At 38.9% G+C, this 20,121-nt stretch overlaps 1 protein-coding gene across 3 annotated transcripts in view; it reads right to left on the bottom strand.

Annotated features, from left to right (window-relative positions):
* LOC126331251 (KAT8 regulatory NSL complex subunit 2-like) overlaps positions 1-20,121 on the bottom strand; it is a 181,607-nt gene that overhangs the window by 159,960 nt on the left and 1,526 nt on the right. The window contains exon 3 of one of the 3 annotated variants that reach the window (XM_049996458.1): positions 16,916-16,997. The exons of the other annotated variants lie outside the window; for them this stretch is intronic. The gene's annotated coding sequence lies outside the window, so the exon portion shown is untranslated. The remainder of the gene's footprint in view (positions 1-16,915; positions 16,998-20,121) is intronic. 3 annotated transcript variants of the gene reach the window in all.

The following is a 20,121-nucleotide window of genomic DNA, read 5'->3' as shown; positions in this document are numbered from 1 at the left end:
ATATGTTTTTTTAAAAGTCTGTGTAATGTTAAAATCTGTCAACTTTTTAGTATGTTTGGAAACTTGATTTGAAAAGTTAGTCATATGATTTAAACAAATGTAGCCATAAAAATAATTTAATATACAATGTGAATTTATGGTTACCCTGAAAGAACACTTTTTATGTTTGTGTACCAACAATGTATTCCGTGTAAAACAAAATGTAATTACAACAGAATTTAAAATTTACATATTAGTTGGTTTGAACAATAATGTGTACGATAGCTTTTTCTTTGAACAAAATAAAAAACAACACAGGAAGGAACTAAGCAACTGAACATTTAAAGAAAACTAGACAAATCAAAGCTTCCTGGCTTTTGCTTGCAGAAACTCTTTCACTCGATCCACATAATTTAAGTCCTCTGGAAGTTCGTGCTTCTCGGGTATTGTTACAAGTTCACGTAAATGAGTTTGGTTCATTGTTCATCTGACATGTTTTTACTAGTTTTAATTTTGAGAAACTTCTCCATCCACTCACATGTGTCGCCAGGAATGCTAGGAAAGTTCTTAGAGTAACGTTAATATTAGAACAAAAATTATGTCCTCCTATAAACTTCAAAGTCTTTGTTGGACCTCTGGGTTTCACAACGTTGAAAGCTTTTGAAATTCTTCCCTTAACTCCAGCACATAAACGTGCCTAATTCTCCAAAACCACTGTGAGGTTTCTATACTTTTCCTCCAGGGTATCAGAAGGTGTATTCTTCAGCTTGCCAATATCGTATAGAAAATCAAAATGATCACAATGACACTTCAGCTGAGTGAATCTCTCATCCAAAGACGTGGTGACAGCGTCTAAAAGATAACACACTGATGGAAAAAATCGCAACACAAAGAAGTTGTGTGACTAAACGAAAGTTGGTGGGCATATTTATGCATCTGAAAGATGATGTCTATTCAGATTTCGCGCCAGTCGCACAACAGTGACGCTAGCAGCGCCACTATTCAGATGCAAATCAGGTTTCCTTCAAATACTCACTGTAACGGTTGAGAGCATTAGTCGCCTTAGAGATTGGACTTGGTGAGTTGATATTAGTCAAGGATGGCTTTATGGCGGCAAGTTGGCGGGAATATAGCCACTGTACATGACTAAAGTTATCATGAGAATGTATGGTCGCAAGAATAGCTGGCTCCAGACAGCCACTCAGCACTACCAAGACGTAAGATCACTGTGTGTGGCGTATTACTGTGACACATCGTATTGCATCTGCCCCAGCAATGTGAGCAGCACTTGACACCACAGTAATTAACGAACTGTAACAAACTGGTTACTTCAAGGTCAGGTCCGAGCCAGACCCCCCAGCAATACGCACTCCACTGATCCAAAAACACCGCCGTTTGCAATTTCAGTGATGTCAAGGTACACCCCATTGGAAGACGGATTGGGCGTCTGTTAAAGCTGGTTCTGCCTTGATGCCATTGATGGCTGTGTGTTAATTAGAAGGAAGCCAGTTGAGGGCCTGCAACCAACCTGTCTTCATGCTAGACACACTGGAATTACACCTAGAGTTATGGTCTGGGGTGCGATTTCGTATTTCAGCAGGAGCACTCTCTTGGTTATCCAACGCACCCTGATTTAAAATTTGTATGTCAATCTCGTGATTCGACCTGTAGTTCTGCCATTCATGAAGAGTATTGCAGAAGGTGTTTTACAACAGGATAACGCTCGCCCACATATCGTTGTTGTAACCCAACATGCTCTATAACTGTCGACATGTTGCCTTGTCCTGCTCAATCATTAGATCTCTCTCCAATCGAGCACATATATGTCATCATCGGACGACACCTCCATTGTCATCCTCAAGCAATGTTAACTGTCCCTTTATTGACTGACCAAGTGCAACAGGCATGGAACATTCAACTCCTGTACACAGGCCTGAAGAGAGGGAGGGGTAGGGGGGGGGGCAAAATCCCCATGCCACAAGGTACAAGTGGGGCTCAAATCCCTCAAGATTCAGATTACACAGGGTCCTCAGTTGGCAAATATCAGACTGGACTGCTATTCTATTCGTAAAATAAATTTTGTATCATACAGTAAATAAAAGAATATTATTCTAGCACCGGCACAATCAATCTACTCTCCCTTTCCATTTCGTTTCTTGAGTTTTATGAGTCATACAGGCCAATTGCATACAATTCTATGTCACGTTTGATCTTGAATGTACTGTACACTATTTTCTTTAGATATCACGTATTAAAACCACCTTCTGATGGAGCTGAAATGTGTTTTCTTTAAATGTTGTTGGAAATCTTTTCAAAAAATATACCCAACAAATGTTCATGGCAACAGCTGTGAATCGTTGTTACCAATTGGTAGGTTTGCCAACAAAATTCAAAGATGTGGCGCTTTTGATTCCATCACAAGGTAATTTTACACAAAAACGAGTATACACAGAATATTTTGCCTCCAAGAATAAAATAAAATATTTCTACTAGTTTAAGCCGACCAGGAAGAAGTTTAAAAGAGGAGAAATGAAATGAGCCATTCTGATACTCAGAAGTAACGGGATCTCGTTCTTTTGTTCATCTGTAGCACAGCCAGTTTAGAAGGGAAGTCTCTCATTACTTGATGTGACATTACTTCTTAGTCAAACAGTATTAGCCTTTGAAGGTTAAACTTAGAATATTGGAGATACGAGTAACGGAAACTTCCACATAATATTAGAGCCCTCGAGTCACTATGATCCACTTATTTTTTTATATTTTTTATGTCATGTTCCTTAGATAATGTTTACGATTATTTTATCGATATGATATGGAGGAAGTAAGATTACAAGATATATATACATGGATGATTGACTAATCTGGATTTGTAACAATAACCAAAACAGCCTTGCTGTGCTGGTACTGCGAACGGCTGAAAGCAAGGGGAAACTACGGCCGTAATTTTTCCCGAGGGCATGCAGCTTTACTGTATGATTAAATGATGATGGCGTCCTCTTGGGTAAAATATTCCGGAGGTAAAATAGTCCCCCATTCGGATCTCCGGGCGGGGACTACTCAAGAGGATGTCGTTATCAGCAGAAAGAAAACTGGAGTTCTACGGATCGGAGCGTGGAATGTCAGATCCCTTAATCGGGCAGGTAAATTAGAAAATTTAAAAAGGGAAATGGATAGGTTAAAGTTAGATATAGTGGGAATTAGTGAAGTACGGTGGCAGGAGGAACAAGACTTCTGGTCAGGTGACTACAGGGTTATAAACACAAAATCAAATAAGGGTAATGCAGGAGTAGGTTTAATAATGAATAGGAAAATAGGAATGCGGGTAAGCTACTACAAACAGCATAGTGAACGCATTGTTGTGGCCAAGATAGATACAAAGCCAACACCTACTACAGTAGTACAAGTTTGTATGCCAACTAGCTCTGCAGATGACGAATAAATTGAAGAAATGTATGATGAAATAAAAGAAATTATTCAGATAGTGAAGGATGATGAAAATTTAATAGTCGTGGGTGACTGGAATTCGGCAGTAGGAAAAGGGAGAGAAGGAAACGTAGTAGGTGAAAATGGATTGGGGCTAAGAAATGAAAGAGGAACCCGCCTGGTAGAATTTTGCACAGAGCACAACTTAATCATAACCAATACTTGGTTTAAGAATCATGAAAGAAGGTTGTATACATGGAAGAACCCTGGAGATACTTAAAGGTATCAGATAGATTATATAATGGTAAGACAGAGATTTAGGAACCAGGTTTTAAATTGTAAGACATTTCCAGGGGCAGATGTGGACTCTGACCACAATCTACTGGTTATGACCTGTAGATTAAAACTGAAGAAACTGCAAAAAGGAGGGAACTTAAGGAGATATGACCTGGATAAACTGAAAGAACCAGAGGCTGTACAGAGTTTCCGGGAGAGCGTAAGGGAACAATTGACTGGAATGGGGGAAAGAAATACAGAAGAATGCTGAAGATTAGATGGGTGGATCACATAACTAATGAGGAAGTATTGAATAGGATTGGAGAGAAGAGAAGTTTGTGGCACAACTTGACCAGAAGAAGGGATCGGTTGGTAGGACATGTTCTGAGGCATCAAGGGATCACCAATTTAGTATTGGGCGCAGTGTGGAGGGCAAAAATCGTAGAGGGAGACCAAGAGATGAATACACTATGCAGATCCAGAAGGATGTCGGTTGCAGTAGGTACTGGTAGATGAAGAAACTTGCACAGGATAGAGTAGCATGGAGAGCTGCATCAAACCAGTCTCAGGACTGAAGACAATAACAACAACAACATATACACACATGAATAGTGCTAATATTAACACCACAGTGGTTTCGTGCTCGAAATAGCGGTCAACGGGCGGCCACACCACAGTGGTGTCGTCTGCATAGTATCGCTCAGTGGCCGGCAACAATACAGTGGTGTCGCGAGCATAGTATCGCACAGTGGCTGACGACAGCCCTTTAGTATCTTTTTCATTCTATTGCTGTTTTGTTTAGGTAACAATAAGTTACACACGTCAAAAAGTACGTGCCCTTTCATCATGGCACACGAAACATACGATACAATTATTTACGATGAATGCGCGGACGTCCTGTCTGTCGTTTCGGACGACTTGGCTGAATAGGAGGAAGACATTGAATATCAAAAATATGAAAGTGAAACAGAATCGTCGGAAGATAATGAAATACGTACAAGAAGAATTCGGCGAACGCTACGGTTTCCAACTGATTCGGATAAATCAGAAGAAGACGACAGTGGATAGTGCTCAGACTTTGATTTACCCAGGACCAATAATAAATATGAAGGATCTCCCAGTCCAAACACATTTCCCAAAAATACACAGAGCGTTAAGGATATCGTAGAATTGTATATTGGGAAAGGTCTATTTGAATATATTAGCAATGCAACCAACAAACACTACAGTCAAAATTGCAATAGAAGGGAATTGGATAAAAAATGCCAAATTTTTTGACGTTGCGGGATCCAAACTTTAAAAAAAAGATTGGGTTTGCTATCCTTATGGGAATTTTAAAAAAAGCAAGGATCGATGAGTATTGGTCAATGAATCCGTTGACAGACACACCAATATTTCGCAAAACGATGTCCCACAACAGATTCAGACAGATATAATTATTACATTTTTCCGACGGCAACAATAAACCATAGAATGTCGACTGGCTTTTCAAAGTGCAATTTGTAATTGATTATTTTTCCAAAAAGCTTGAAGAAACCTTTAATCCAAGTCAAAACATCTCAGTTGATGAAGGAATGATACTGTGGCGTGGATGGTTAAATCCATCGAAAATTACGAAATATGGCATACTTATTTGGATGCTCTGTGATTCGAATATGGAATACATTTTCTCATTTAAGACATAAAGCAGTGTTGGAATTATTGACACCTTCTGATGGAAAGTGGCATCACCTCTACATGAATAATTGTTATAACAGTGTAGAACTTGCATAGAAGTTACTTGAAAAGAAAATTTGAGTTTGTGGAACAATACGGCAAAAAATAAGATTTCTGGGAAAATTAAAGGCCGCAAAAGTCAATGTGTTTAAAACTTGTCATCAACAGAAAGGTGAAGTACTCGCAGAGGTATGGAGAGCTTCGAATATTAAAACGATACGAATAATCTCTACAATACATAATGCCACTTTGACTGACCTTCAAAGAAAATGTAGACAAACCAATTACACAATTAAAAAACCCGAAAGGGTATTAGACTACAACAAACACATGAAAGGAGTAGATCAGGCAGACGAACACTTGAGTTATTACCCTATATACAGAAAAACTATAAAATGGTAAAGAAAGGTTTGCATGTACCTCTTTAATTGCGTACGTGGAAATATTTCAATACCGACCACAAGGGTCTCAGATTTCACGATTTTTTATTGAAAGTGTCTGATTCGTGGATAAAAGACCATCGAATAAACGAAAACGAAAGAACTGCCGTGTATGTTCCAAAAACAAAAAAGGAGAACAACAAACTAATGTGGAATTCTTGTGGAATGGCGTTACATGTTGAAGAATATTTTCCTGCACATCATACAAAAGAGAAGTACTAAGTACCAAAGACAATGCAAATAAAGAAATGTATGAAACAAACAACTTTTGTATTTATTTATGTATGTATATCTTCGACATTTTATGAAAGTAGGGGAACAGGGCTGTGAATTTGTGAGAACTGATGACGAGATTAGTAAAACTTAACAATTTATAATCTCTCAGTAACGTCAAGAACGGCCGGCGACAAGCCAAGTAATCCGAACTAGCGCTGTGGGTGCAAAGCGACTACATTTGTACAAGACGTGCGGATGGTAAAGTGTTAATATTACTGAAATTTTTAGTTCTACACATGCAACTACATTTAGAGGTACAATTTTTTTACCAGTTCTGAAATAGAAACTCGTCTTTGGAATAGAAGGAGTTGTCCAAAAGAAATGATTTTAAGCTAGATTTTAAACTTGTTCTGCTACCTGCCAGACACGTTATGTTGTTGGGCTAATGATCAAAGATTTTTTTTTGCTGAATAATGTACTCCTTTTTGAGCAACTGACAGCTTCAATAATGGATAGGAAAGGTCATTTCTCTCTCTGGTGTCCTATGTATGAATATCACTGTACTTCGTGAATTGCAATGGATTATTTATAACGAATTTCATTAGCGAATATAAGTACTCTGATGGTGCAGTTAAAATACCTAACTCCTTGAATAGGTGCCTACATGACGTCCTTGGACGAACACCACTAATTATTCTCACTGCTCTCTTTTGTACAATCAATACTTTACGTCTAAGTGGTGAGTTATCCCAGAAAATTGTTCCATAAGACATTATTGAGTGGAAATATGCAAAGTACGTTATGAGGCTGGTCTGTTTATTACCAAGACTAGCAATTATGTGAGGACTGAAAGAGGCTGAACGTAATTGTTTGAGAAGCTCAGTAATATGCTTCTTCCAGTACAAGTTGTCATCAATGTGAACACCCAAAAATTTGGAGAAATCTACCCTGTTAACTGAGCCCTGTTCATATGCTACATCAATTGTCAGTAAGACTCTATTCGATGTACAGAACTGGATATAGTGTGTTTTTTTTTTCAAAATAAAAGGAGAGTCCATTTTCTGAGAATCACTTAATAAGACATCCTTAAAAAAATCTTCAGCTGCTTTTTCTGGAATGGGATTTATTATAACATTTGTGTCATCTGCAAAAAGTACTAGTTCTGCTTGCTGAATGTTAAGAGAGAGGTCATTCACATGAATAAGGAACAGCAGATGATCCCTTTGTGATAACTCCCCATTCACTAGAATTTACCACCCTTCCAACATTATTTGTGTTATTCAGCACAACTTTTTTGCTTTCTGTTCTTTAAGTATGATTCAAACCAGCTGTGTGTATAGCCTTCAATTCTATAAGACCTGAGTTTTTCTAAGGATGTGATATGATCCACACATTAAAATGCCTTGGAAAGATCACAGAAAATACCAATTGGCGATAATTTGTTATTTAGGGCTTGCACTATTTGATGGGTAAATGTGTGGATAGCATTCTCAGTCGACTAACCCTTCTGGATTCTGAACTGTGACATGCTAAGTAAATTGTTTTCACTTACATGTGAGACTACTCTTGAATACATAACTTTTTCCAGTATTTTATAAAATGAAGTCAGTAATGAGATTGGTCTATAATTATTTAAGTTAAACTTGTCCCCTTTCTTCTGAAGAGGTTTGACTATTGCGTATTTCAATCTGTCTGGAAAACTTCTCTGTGCCAGCGAAGCATTACATATATCACTAAGGACACCACTTATTAAATTAGAACAACAGTTTGAAATTCTGTTAGAGACTCCATAAACACCACATGAGCTCTTGTTTTTTCAGTATATTTATAATTCTCTTAATTTCAGTGGGCAATGCTGGTGCTATTTCTAAAGACCTAAAGTCCTGAGGAATGACATTTTTAACATACTTTTTTGCTTCTTAAACTGAATCCTTTAACCCTATTTTTGCTGCTACATTCAGAAAGTGATTGTTAAAAATACTTACCACTCACATCATCATTTAGCTTTATTGCTATGGTATGCTGTGCACTGTCAGGCTGCCCCGTCTCCCATTTGACAATATCCCAAATAGTTTTTTTCTTATTATTAGCATTATTAATTTCTGTCAGAACACATAAGCTTCTTGACTTCTTAATGACTTTCCTTAAAATATTAGAGTACGTTTTGTAGTAAGCAAGTAACATCAGATCCTGACTTATTCTGGCCTGTCTCAATATTTTCCTCTTCCTCTTACACGATATCTTAATTCCCTAATTAATCCATGGCTTACTTGACTTTGTAATGGCTTTTTTTGGATAACGTTTCAGCTAAGCAACTCTCAAATATTGAGACAAATTTACTTTGGAATAAATTGAATTTGGGATCAGCATTATTTTCTGTGTATACCTCATCCCATTCAACCTCTTCTAGGCTGCTCTTAAAACCCTGTATCCTGATCGCATCAATAATCCTCCCTGCCTTGTATGAGCCTGCCTGAAGCCTTTAAGGTGCTGTATGTGTTATTTTCATTAACTGTGCGTCATGATCAGATAGCCCTTTAACAACTGGATACAAATTAATTATTTCTGCCTGAGCACTGTCTATGAAAATGTTTTCGATAAGTGACCTACTATCCTGTAGCACATGAGTTGGAAAATTCAACAGATACTAGATTCAAACAACCAGACAAAGATTCTAGCTCATTTTTCCTATCCGTATCTTTTAAGAAATCTACATTACAATCACCAAAAACCACTAAATGCTTCTTTTTGTCTGACAAGTAGCTCAATAATGCTTTAGATTTTTCAGGAATAGCTGAAAGTTACCTTGAGGGGTTCTGTAGATTGTTACAATTACTATAGAAGTATGTTTCAGAAGCAACTCACAAGCACATGCTTTAAGTATCTGATTTACACAAAAGCTATTTGTTTCAATATTTTTGACTTTGTGTACAGTTATCGCAAATCTCTTTCCCAACGTAAAGTCCCGAGCGACTGGAAAAAAGCGCAGGTGACGCCTGCATATAAGAAGGGTAGAAGGATGGATCCTCAAAATTACAGACAAATATCCTTAAAATCGGTTTGTTGCAGGATTCTCGAACATATTCTGAGTTCGATTATAATGAATTTCCTTGAGACAGAAAAGTTGCTCTCTGTGCATCAGCACGGCCCTAGAAAGCAAATCTCCTGCAAAACGCAACTCGCCCTTTTTTCACATGATATCTTGAGAACCATGGATGAAGGGTATCAGACGGATGCCATATTTCTTGACTTCTGGAAAGCGTTTGACTCGGTGCCCCACTGCAGACTCCTAACTAAGGTACGAGCATGTGGGATTGGTTCCCAAATATGTGAGTGGCTCGAAAACTTGTTAAGTAATAGAACCCAGTACATTGTCCTCGATTGTGAGTGTTCATCAGAGGTGAGGGTATCATCTGGAGTGTCCCAGAAGAGTGTGGTAGGTCCGGTTTTGTTTTCGATCTCCATAAATGATCTTTTGGATAGGGTGGATAGCAATGTGCGGCTGTTTGCTGATGATGCTGTGGTGTACAGGAAGGTGTCGTCGTTAAGTGACTGTTGGAGGATACAAGATGACTTGGACAGGATTTGTGATTGGTGTAAAGAATGGTAGCTAACTCTAAATAGAGAGAAATGTAAATTAATGGGGGCGAATAGGAAAAAGAATCATGTAATATTTGAATACTCCATTAGTAGTGTAGCGCTTGACACAGTCACGTCGATTAAATATTTGGACGTAACATTGCAGAGCGATATGAAGTGGGAAAAGCATGTAATGACAATTGTGGGGGAAGGCGGATAGTCGTCTTTGGTTCGTTGATGGAATTTTGGGTAGATGTGGTTCATCTGTAAAGGAGACCGCTTATAAAACACTAATACGACCTATTCTTGAGCACATCTCGAGCGTTTGGGATCCCTATCAGGTTGGATTGAGGGAGCATGTGGGCATGTATTCAGAGACGAGCTGGTAGATTTGTAACTGGTAGTTTTGATCATGAAGCGAGTGTTACAGAAATGCTTCAGGAACTCAGGTGGGGGTCTCTAGAGGAAAGGAGGCGTTCTTTTCGTGAATCGCTACTGAGGAAATTTAGAGAACCAGCATTAGAGGCTGACTGCAGTACAATTTTACTGCCGCCACTTATAAATGGAATGGTCACAAAGATAAGATAAGAGAGATTAGGGCTTGTACAGAGGCATATAGGCATTCATTTTTCCCTCGTTCTGTTTGGGAGTGGAAAGGGAGAGAAGATGCTGGTTGTGGTACGAGCTACCTTCCGCCACGCACCGTATGGTGGATTACGGAGTATGTATGTAGATGTAGATGTAGTTTTTATGTAAGTAGCGACTCATCCTTTTTCCATGTTGACTCTATATGAATAAAATGCTAATTTGTAATCCCTTAAATTTAACTTCTCCATCCCGGTGGTTACATGGTGTTCAGAGAGACACAAAACATCTACACCTTCAGAATTTACCACATTTTATAGGCATACAAGAAGCTCAACTATCTTATTTTTCAATCCTCTAATGTTCTGATGAAATACACAAATTTTATTTCTTTGGATACTGCTACAGACATTATGACAGTGTTCTGTTTTAATCTCTTTCAATATTCTTTGTCTGCAACCTGACTGTAAACTAAAAAATGTGTCCCTCTGAATCCAGTAATCACGGGTACTTTCTCTTGTGTGCATGTTCTCCCCTTACAGTTTCTGCAAGAAGATCAACTAATCTATCCTTTCCCCTCCAATTCAGGCGCAGGCCATGACTAGTGTAACCCCGCCTCCCAATTGTATCAACAGGCACAGCGCAGAAATGAGATTTAGTTTCTGCCAACAGTAATCCCCCAGCCGTCTGATAACACAGTTTACAGCTGTATTAACCAAGAGCTGGTCATGGCGCTGCAAAACATCCACAAGCCCTACACGAGTGTGAGTTGTTGCTGCTCCTATTACATCCAAGTCACACCTAATACTATAGTCCGAATTGCTAGCCAGGCTGTTTCCTGCTCCTCCTACTATAAGAACATGGTCCTCAACATCAAAATCTTTGCACAAGGCCCCTAGGTCTTCTGTAACCTGGCTCAGCTTAGCACTGGTTTTCACAATGCTTTGACCTGGTACTCCACTCCTAGCCTACCCTGTAGCAACAGGCCTACACCTCCTCCATGACTGCTCCGTAAATGCAGGACTGTTTTCTTTCTGCTTAACTTTATTCCCGACCCAGCACTACAATTGTTACTACAATTCCGCTGCACCCTACTTTGCTCAAAAATTGTTGCGAAACGCCTTAGCAAGACAGGAAGATGGAAAGTGTTTCAAAGTGCGTTTTTTGTCAAGTGATTCTCAGAATGAATTTGTTTCTAGTTGTGCCCATGATGTCAGGGTGCAATCTTGAAACTAGAGAAAATGAGAAGTATTATTGATGCAATTCCTGATTCAAGTCATACTGAACAAACAACGTTTATCCTGCATATTTACTTAGAAGAAAACTGATAAATAGGAAATAAATGAACAGTTTTTGGAGTTTGTAAACTGCAATCAGAAAACGAGAGTTGCTCTTACATATATAATTGGATCAACACTTATGAATCACTCAATTCCTATCAGTGAATGCCATGTACAACGTTATGATAACGAAAGTAATAATAGAGGGTTTTACAAATCAGGTCAGACACATTTTCCTCTGTGAAATTCTCTTGCAAAATATTTTCTGTATGTGTATCGTAGCCTTATGTAAATTATATTCAGCTGAGAGTTGTTATAATGCAGACACTTTTTGGGAGTGATTTGACTTATTTACAACCTGTTCAGTAGCAGTTCATGACGATGGAAAATTCTGATACAGTGTGTTGGTAGTTCTTTACATTCCATGCCTGATGCTTGTTGGTGTGCCTGAGTAGACACTGCAAGACCAATTGTAGCTCACTTGGATAAAAGTGCCATTGTTGTTGAAACTCTCAGTAGGTTACTGTCGTATGAAACACTTTCTGTGGTATTGTGTGTTTTGATTGTGTTAGACCATTCAAGTATTTAGCTAAAGTATTTACAGCAGTTGACTATAGAAGCAAATTACTACAAGCTCGAAATACTACCACCGATGTTTAAATACGATACTTTGAGAGCTTATTAAATGATTAAAAATAGTTTTGCTTAAATTGCGATACCATTCTCCCTGATCTTAAGTTGTTGCTAGTGCAATTAATGTCGATCCTCAATTTCCAGAGGCACACACTAAGAAGAGGGAATCATTCCCTGATGAAACCAGGAATGAACTGACAGATGAGAATTCAAAATATTTATTCAAGATAAATGTATTTTATGTCATTATGACAATCTGGTGTCTAAATTGAAATCCTGATATGAAAAAGTGAAGATATTAAATGAAACGTTTGTATTTCATAGAAGTGCTCTAATATAACTGATATACAAGTCACTGAGACAGGCAAGTTATTTATCAGTGAATGGTGATGTCGCTAGAGGTTTAAAAAAAGGAATTAAATATTTGGAAACAATTCACATTTAAAAATTTTAATACATTTCTTCAGAACTATTAGAACTCTTGAAAAATATGCCTGAGCTTAAAATTTTAAGCTTTTTTTCCAAATGTATCTGAAGTTATGCTCATCTTTTACTCTCTTTCAGTGACTGTAGCTGAGAGAGAGAGAGCACTACGGGTTGTGTTAAGAGTTGTCACAGATCAGCTTCTCATCATGAACATCTCACAGACTGGAAACCTTGGCAACTGAATGCAATTCGACAAAGCATCTGCTCCCTGATTCTAATATTTCCTGAATGAAACTCTCACAAAGCACCACTGACAGTGTTGGAGGCAAGTAGGTTATAATATGCTATAGCTCGCAAGGATACAGTGACCGATGTACAGTGAGCAGTTTTCGCCCAAAGCACTGGGTGAGTTCTTTCGTTTGTTCGGAAGGGAAGGCCGACAGATATTTTCCACCATTCTGTTGGTCAGCGGTGACAGAATCGAGGCGCATGCCCTGTAATCCTTCTCAAACGATTTCACAGAAACTATTGAGTAAAAAATTTTTTTGCTTTACTTATAGCTTTATATGTCATGTTCATGATTACATGCCCATGATTTCGTTAATCGTCATAGTTATTATGATATTTACGTGCATATAAGACATTTGGCGAAATTCGGAAAATCGAGGTTGCTATGATTTTTCGTTTGTTGTATATAACATAATATGTTGTTGTGTATGAAATTTAGCTAACATATTGAATGTTTCTTTATACATCGGTAGAGGTACCTATCTGCCATTAATCTCGAGAAAACTGATCTGATGCACATTCATTTGCGACAGCGCCACGCCAGCGATAAGGCCAGAATGAAATATCCACAATATTTCTCATATTTGATTAACAATTTGAGATATCGAAATGAGATTTTGGCAAACGATAGCACACAAAGAGGAGAGTATTTTACCATATCGTCATTATGAAAACATTATTACATATTGTGTTATTCCAATAACTAAATAATTTTTCGATGAAAGAATGTAATCTTTAAGGACCATCGATAGCAAGGGGGAATGCTATAGATTTTGGAACAACATATGTGAAGACATTACACGTATTTTTGTACTGAGGATGTGGTATTGAGTAAAAAATTTTTTTGCTTTACTTATAGCTTTATATGTCATGTTCATGATTACATGCCCATGATTTCGTTAATCGTCATAGTTATTATGATATTTACGTGCATATAAGACATTTGGCGAAATTCGGAAACGTGTGCAATGAAAAATCGAGGTTGCTATGATTTTTCGTTTGTTGTATATAACATAATATGTTGTTGTGTATGAAATTTAGCTAACATATTGAATGTTTCTTTATACATCGGTAGAGGTACCTATCTGCCATTAATCTCGAGAAAACTGATCTGATGCACATTCATTTGCGATAGCGCCACGCCAGCGATAAGGCCAGAATGAAATATCCACAATATTTCTCATATTTGATTAACAATTTGAGATATCGAAATGAGATTTTGGCAAACGATAGCACACAAAGAGGAGAGTATTTTACCATATCGTCATTATGAAAACATTATTACGTATTGTGTTATTCCAATAACTAAATAATTTTTCGATAAAAGAATGTAATCTTTAAGGACCATCGATAGCAAGGGGGAATGCTATGGATTTTGGAACAACATATGTGAAGACATTACACGTATTTTTGTACTGAGGATGTGGTTTTTCATAAGCTATTAACCTCACTTTTCCTCAGTTCCTCACTTAATAAATTAAATAAACCACTGTTTCAGAATTCCCTCGCAGTTGTGTCTGCACAACATGTTAGTGAAGTGAAACTGTGTAAACTCCGCTGTGTTTTGGCAAAAAAAAGCAAATTTTGAAATGGCAACCAGAAAAGTGTAGATTTTATTAAAAATTCGCTATTCATGATAAGTAATGCATTATTTTTAACTTGCGCTGCGATGAAGGAAGCTGTATGTTGTAATAAAAGTCAGCCAGTTAGTCAGTCAGGCAGCAGTAGCTGACCGAGACAGATGCAGCAACAGGGAAGTTAACGGCTTTTGTCATTTACGAGTTCCTAACCAGGAACGGCTTTTATTATATCATCTGTGTGCTTTAATAGTTCAATTTCTTGTGTTTCTGCGTGTACATTTAATATCTAACAGCCACAGTTGTCGCATTTTTATTTGTGTCGGAAAGTAAACCGATTTTGTGACATATTAAAAGTTCCTAGTTAAGGGCAAATTATTTCGTTTCACCTGAGTGATTCGGTAGATAGGTTTTTGAATATCTGCGTGTTACCAGACACAGTTCGTGCGTTTCCGTCAGGGTCTACAGTAGAGTTGCGCAGCACGTGCCAATAGTCAGTTTATCTGCATAGTTTAGTTTTCCACGGCCTTTAGTATGGACAGGGACTGCGATTGTTGTGTGTGGATGTGAGCCGAGTTGGTGACACTTCGCGCTCAGCTTCAGGCTGTGATAGCTTTGGTTACACAGCTTGAGGCTGCAGTGGATGGTTACCACTGTTGTCAGACGGCTGTGGGATCCAATCGGTCCTCACCGGGGGGGCAAACCCAGTTACTGCTAGCACTGAGGCTGAATCCTCATCTGTGGTCGAGTGGGAGGTCGCGCCCGGGGCGAAGCAGGCAGCGAAAGACATCCCAGGCGGCCACACGTAAGGCCTCCTCAGTTTGTCTGACAAACAGGTTCAGGTGCTGTCTGTGGCTGACACTGTCGCTGAGCCAGATGCTGTCACCTGTCCTGTTTCAGAGGAAACCACTCAGCCTGCAAGATCCAGGCAATCGCAGAGGGTGGGATTGGTAGTTGGGAGCTCCAATGTTAGGCGCCTTATGGGGCCCCTTAGGGACTTGGCCGATCAGGAGGGTAAAAAATCCAATGTGCACTCCGTGTGCATACCAGGTGGAGTCATTCCAGATGTGGAAAGGGTCCTTCCAGATGCCATGAAGAGCACAGAGTGCAGCCAACTGTAGGTGGTGGCTTACGTTGATACCAATGGTGTGCGTCACTTTGGATCAGAAGAGATTCTCTCTAGTTTTGAGCGGCCAACAGAAGTGGTCAAGGCTGCCAGTCTTGCTTGCAAAATGAAAGCAGAGCTGACCATTTGCATCATAGTCGACAGGACCGATTGCAGACCTCTGGTACAGAGCCGAGTGGAGGGTCTGAATCAGAGGCTCAGACTGTGTAGGCTGCAGATTCCTCGACTTGCGCTAAAGGGTGGTTGGGTTTCGGGTTCCGCTGAATAGGTCAGGTGTCCACTATACTGCATTACTGACAAGTAATGTTTACATTCTTGCCCTCTAAAACATCAGAAAATCAGCAACAGTGACTCCAATACACCTATATATAAACTATCTACTCTGCGTCATATCGCTTCACACTATCTCTTTGGCGTCACTAGCTAAATGGAATGTGATGGCATGTCACAGTCTGTATAATTTCCTTGAATGTTCTGTAATACAGGACAACACTGCATCAAACATGCAACCAAAGTTAGTACTGTTAGTAGTGGTTCGATGACACATGTGTGTACACTAACATGCACTTTGAATCAGCCTATTAATCCATGAAAAACTGTTAATTCATTCGAATTCCTCCAGCAGTACCTCATGCAACACATAGTACCATAGCGGAAAAATGATCCTGTCAAAGCACAAAAAGGCGAACATGCCCGTCTTTAAAAGAGTGACAGAAAAATGGGGGAACAGCTCCCTCAATCTTCTTTCTGCTTTCCTCACCAAAGTTTTAGCATGGCAGTGCATTTGTGCTCTTTTAACAAATAACATTCTAAATCCTTTTATCCAGTCTCTCTTTGTAGTGAAGCCTTCATACTCAGCATCTCCCTCTCACTGCCACTGTATATATCTCTCTGCCAATGTCTGATTTTTCTTCCCTTTATTTACAGTACATCCAATTATCACTATCTCTGCTCTCTCCTTTTATCTTTCTATGCCATTGCCACCGTCTCCACTATATTTCAGTTCAAAAATTTAGGGTTTGGAGTCCAACTAATTTTTTGCTGCTATACCCATTTGTTTAAAATTAGGTCCAAAACGCACCCTCCCCTGTACCTACATGTTAAAGTTCGCTGGTATGGGAGGGTCCAAAACCCCCAAGCCTATGTATGGCCTACACTCATCGCTATTTTTAATTTCCGTTGTCTCCTGTCTCTTTTGCTCCCACTGCGTCATCTCCACCATCTACCTTTCTATTTGGAAGGTGGAAGTCCATTTTAACCATCTTCCGTGGGCATCTCCTCGATGACACGATTTCAGTGATGTGTCAAACAACATACTTTGAGTGTAACAGACTTAATTTGCATATCAAATGATAATGAAAATGTACTTGCCTGGTCAGAATACGATACTAGGTAATTCCTTAGTTATCCCTTGTCCTTTTGCATGTACATACTTTAAGGTAGCAACGCAGACCTGGAACAGGGAGGAGGCAATGAGCCAAAACACAACGATTTTGTTTAAAAGACACTTTGCAGACCTGTGTCGTAGGGTAGGGATGGATCATAAATATCACACCTGCGAGGGACGCAGTGCAGATCTCGATAGAGTTGGGTAGCTTGTTTCACCACAGGGGGCCAAAGGTGCCTTTACTACCTCAGGTGTCTCAAAGGAGATGCACAGTCACACCAATTGGATGGGCTACATTTTTAGAGGTGGAGTGAAAATATGTAGTTAAAACAGCATGTAGCAAAAGGTAGTAAGGACACATCTTTTTGTAGAATGATCTCTCATTGGCGTAACAGCCTGAAAATTTCGAGTAAAGGGAGTTTGCACCCTTTATGTCACTTCTTTGCAGAGGTGGACTTAGCGGATAGGACGACTAAAATTAATGTTTTGAGAATGGGAGAAATGACTGCAGTAAGTAGCAGTTGTTTAGTTGACAGACTACAAATTTGCAGGGGCAACGTCCTTCACAAAAGGGCAAGAAGTAGCTCGATATGTGCAATTTGCAGACAAGAAAGAACACTCTCTCTCTGAAACGTTGTGTTGATACACAGAGTGCTTAACGCTCCATAGGCCGAGGAGAGAGATTTATTCTGTGGCCACTTTGATCGCAATGGTCTCTAAATAGGCCAGGTTAAATAAACTGAGAATATTGTATATTCTCAAGTGGAGAGATAGAGAAGAGTTGTGGCAGTTAATCTGTTCTTCCAAGGACTGTGAGGGCATCACTGTGCACGTCGCCCTACCAACCAGGTAGGTGTACACAGCCATTATAGACAGTGTAGAGACAAACAGTCTTCTGATTCACAGAAGAACTCGGTAAGGTAAGAGTATATGATTAACAGTTCAGTCAAGAATAAGCAGTTTTGTAGGTTTACAGGTAGCAAGGAGCAATGCAAGTCCAACGACATACCTTGCTGGAAAGGTAAATGACACGCAGCACATTATGTATGATGTTGTCACAAGTATGCTTCTTCATCCACTTCAGTGTTTAATTTGGAGTAGTATGCTAAACCCTCCTTCGTATTGCGTTCATCCAAGCAAGATCGTAGTGCTGAACGTCTACATCCACATCTACATGGTTACTCTGCAATTCACACTTAAATCCCTGGCAGAGGGTTCATCGAACCATTTTCATTCTACTTCTCTACCATTCCACTCTCAAATGGCGCGTGGGAAAAAGGAACACCTAAGTCTTTTCGTTCGAGCTCTGATTTCTCTTATTTTATTATGATGATCATTTCTTCCTATTTTCGCATTCAGAACAGAAAGTTGGTGATTGAAATTTTCTAAATAGATCGCGCCGCAAAGAAAACCGCCTTTGCCACCCCAACTCGCATATCATATCAGTGACACTCACTCCCCTATTGCACGATAACATGAAACGAGCTGCCCTTCTTTGCACTTTTTCGATGTCCTCTGTCAATCCTACATGGTAAGGATACCACACCGAGCAGCAATATTCCAGCAGAGGCCGGACAAGTGTAATGTAGGCTGTCTCTTTAGTGAGTTTGCCGCATCTTCTAAGTGTTTTGACAACAAAGCGCAGTCTTTGTTTCGCCTTCCCCACAATATTATCTATGTGGTCTTTCCAATTTAACTTGCTTGTAATAGTGATTCCTAGTCGAATTGGCAGCCCTTAGATTTGTGTGATTTATCGTATACCCAAAATTTATCGGATTTCTTTTAGTCCCATGTAGATGACCTCGCACTTTTCATTGTTTAGTGCCACATTTCACACAATACAGAAATTCTCTTTAGATAATTCTATAACTGAATTGATCGTCTGATGATTTTACTAGATGTTGATTGTTAGCTGTGCATGCTGTATGCAACAGTGAATATACCGAAATGAAACTCAGTGAAATACAAGTTATTAATTTCTTGAATATTCATTTTTACTTACAGATTTTCACATTAAATGTTGAAAGTGTCTCCCTCGTTGTTGAATAGACAATTCAATTCGTCTAATCTGGTTTCCAGACACAAGCTGTAACATTTCTTCTATAAGAGAAGCAGTGAAAGTGGATATTATAGTTTTCAATTCATCAATGGATTTTGAACGGTTTTTATAGACTGTTGCTTTCGCTGCACCCCAGAAGGAAAAGTCAGGTGGTGTTAGGTCAGGCGATTGTGGAGGCCAAAGTCCCTGTGAGATTAAGCGATCACCAAAAACATCAGCAAGCCGTGACATTGAAACACAAGCTGTATGCGCAGTTGCACCATTGTGTTGAAAATAACCATTCAGTATTTCACTTAATACAAGTTTTCCTATGAATGGTTACAGAATATCACTGCAGTTTCGTTGTGTGTTTATTGTTTCATTGAAAAAAATGGAACCCACAATCATACGGCATGCACGGCTAACAGTCATACAGCACTGCAGAGAGAATTTTTGAACACCCCATACATTTATAGAGTGGGTTTTATACATTGCAGTATTTAATATTATATTATATAATGGACTGCAGTATGGATCCAACATGATGTGAACAAAGTACTGAGTAGGATCACATTGATTAGTAACAGGAATTTATTTGCATGTTTCAGGAATTTTTAATTTTTGATAATAAATGGACTGAAACCCTCAGATATTGCAACAGTGGCAAAATGCATTTTGTGTGAAGTATACTTCAAGTAACATATTAGAGTTTTTCGTTTAAATATATATTTGTCTTAGGCTTATACATTGTTCAATAGCTCTGTGGAGTGTGTGTGAAACAATTTAGGGAGCAGTGATGGTCAATATTTATGTGATATGTGTTTCCACTAGTTGTACCCAGTGACAAATAAGGCACTTGAGCTATTAAAAGCCAAATAAAAACTGTAAAGAAAACCTATAAATCTTGCATGGAACATTATTGGGGGAGATGTGTCTATAGCAAAAAAATTTGCACTGGACTGGCAACTAAACTCAGCCTTACACAAACCAATTTTTCATGGGATGTGATGGTAGCCTATGACAATTGTTCCTTTTAGTACGTCTGGGTGTAATTTGAAATAAAAAAGGAGAAAATTTTTTGCTACAGAATTCTAAAATATTTGTAAAATGAAGATTCATCTTGCATGGTGTCACTGTGTGAGTGAAATTGCC

This window comes from Schistocerca gregaria, chromosome 2 (genome assembly GCF_023897955.1).
Source record: "Schistocerca gregaria isolate iqSchGreg1 chromosome 2, iqSchGreg1.2, whole genome shotgun sequence".
NCBI classification, from domain to species: domain Eukaryota; kingdom Metazoa; phylum Arthropoda; class Insecta; order Orthoptera; family Acrididae; genus Schistocerca; species Schistocerca gregaria.
Note: the sequence above shows the minus strand (reverse complement) of the source record. Positions and strands in the feature narration are given on the sequence as shown.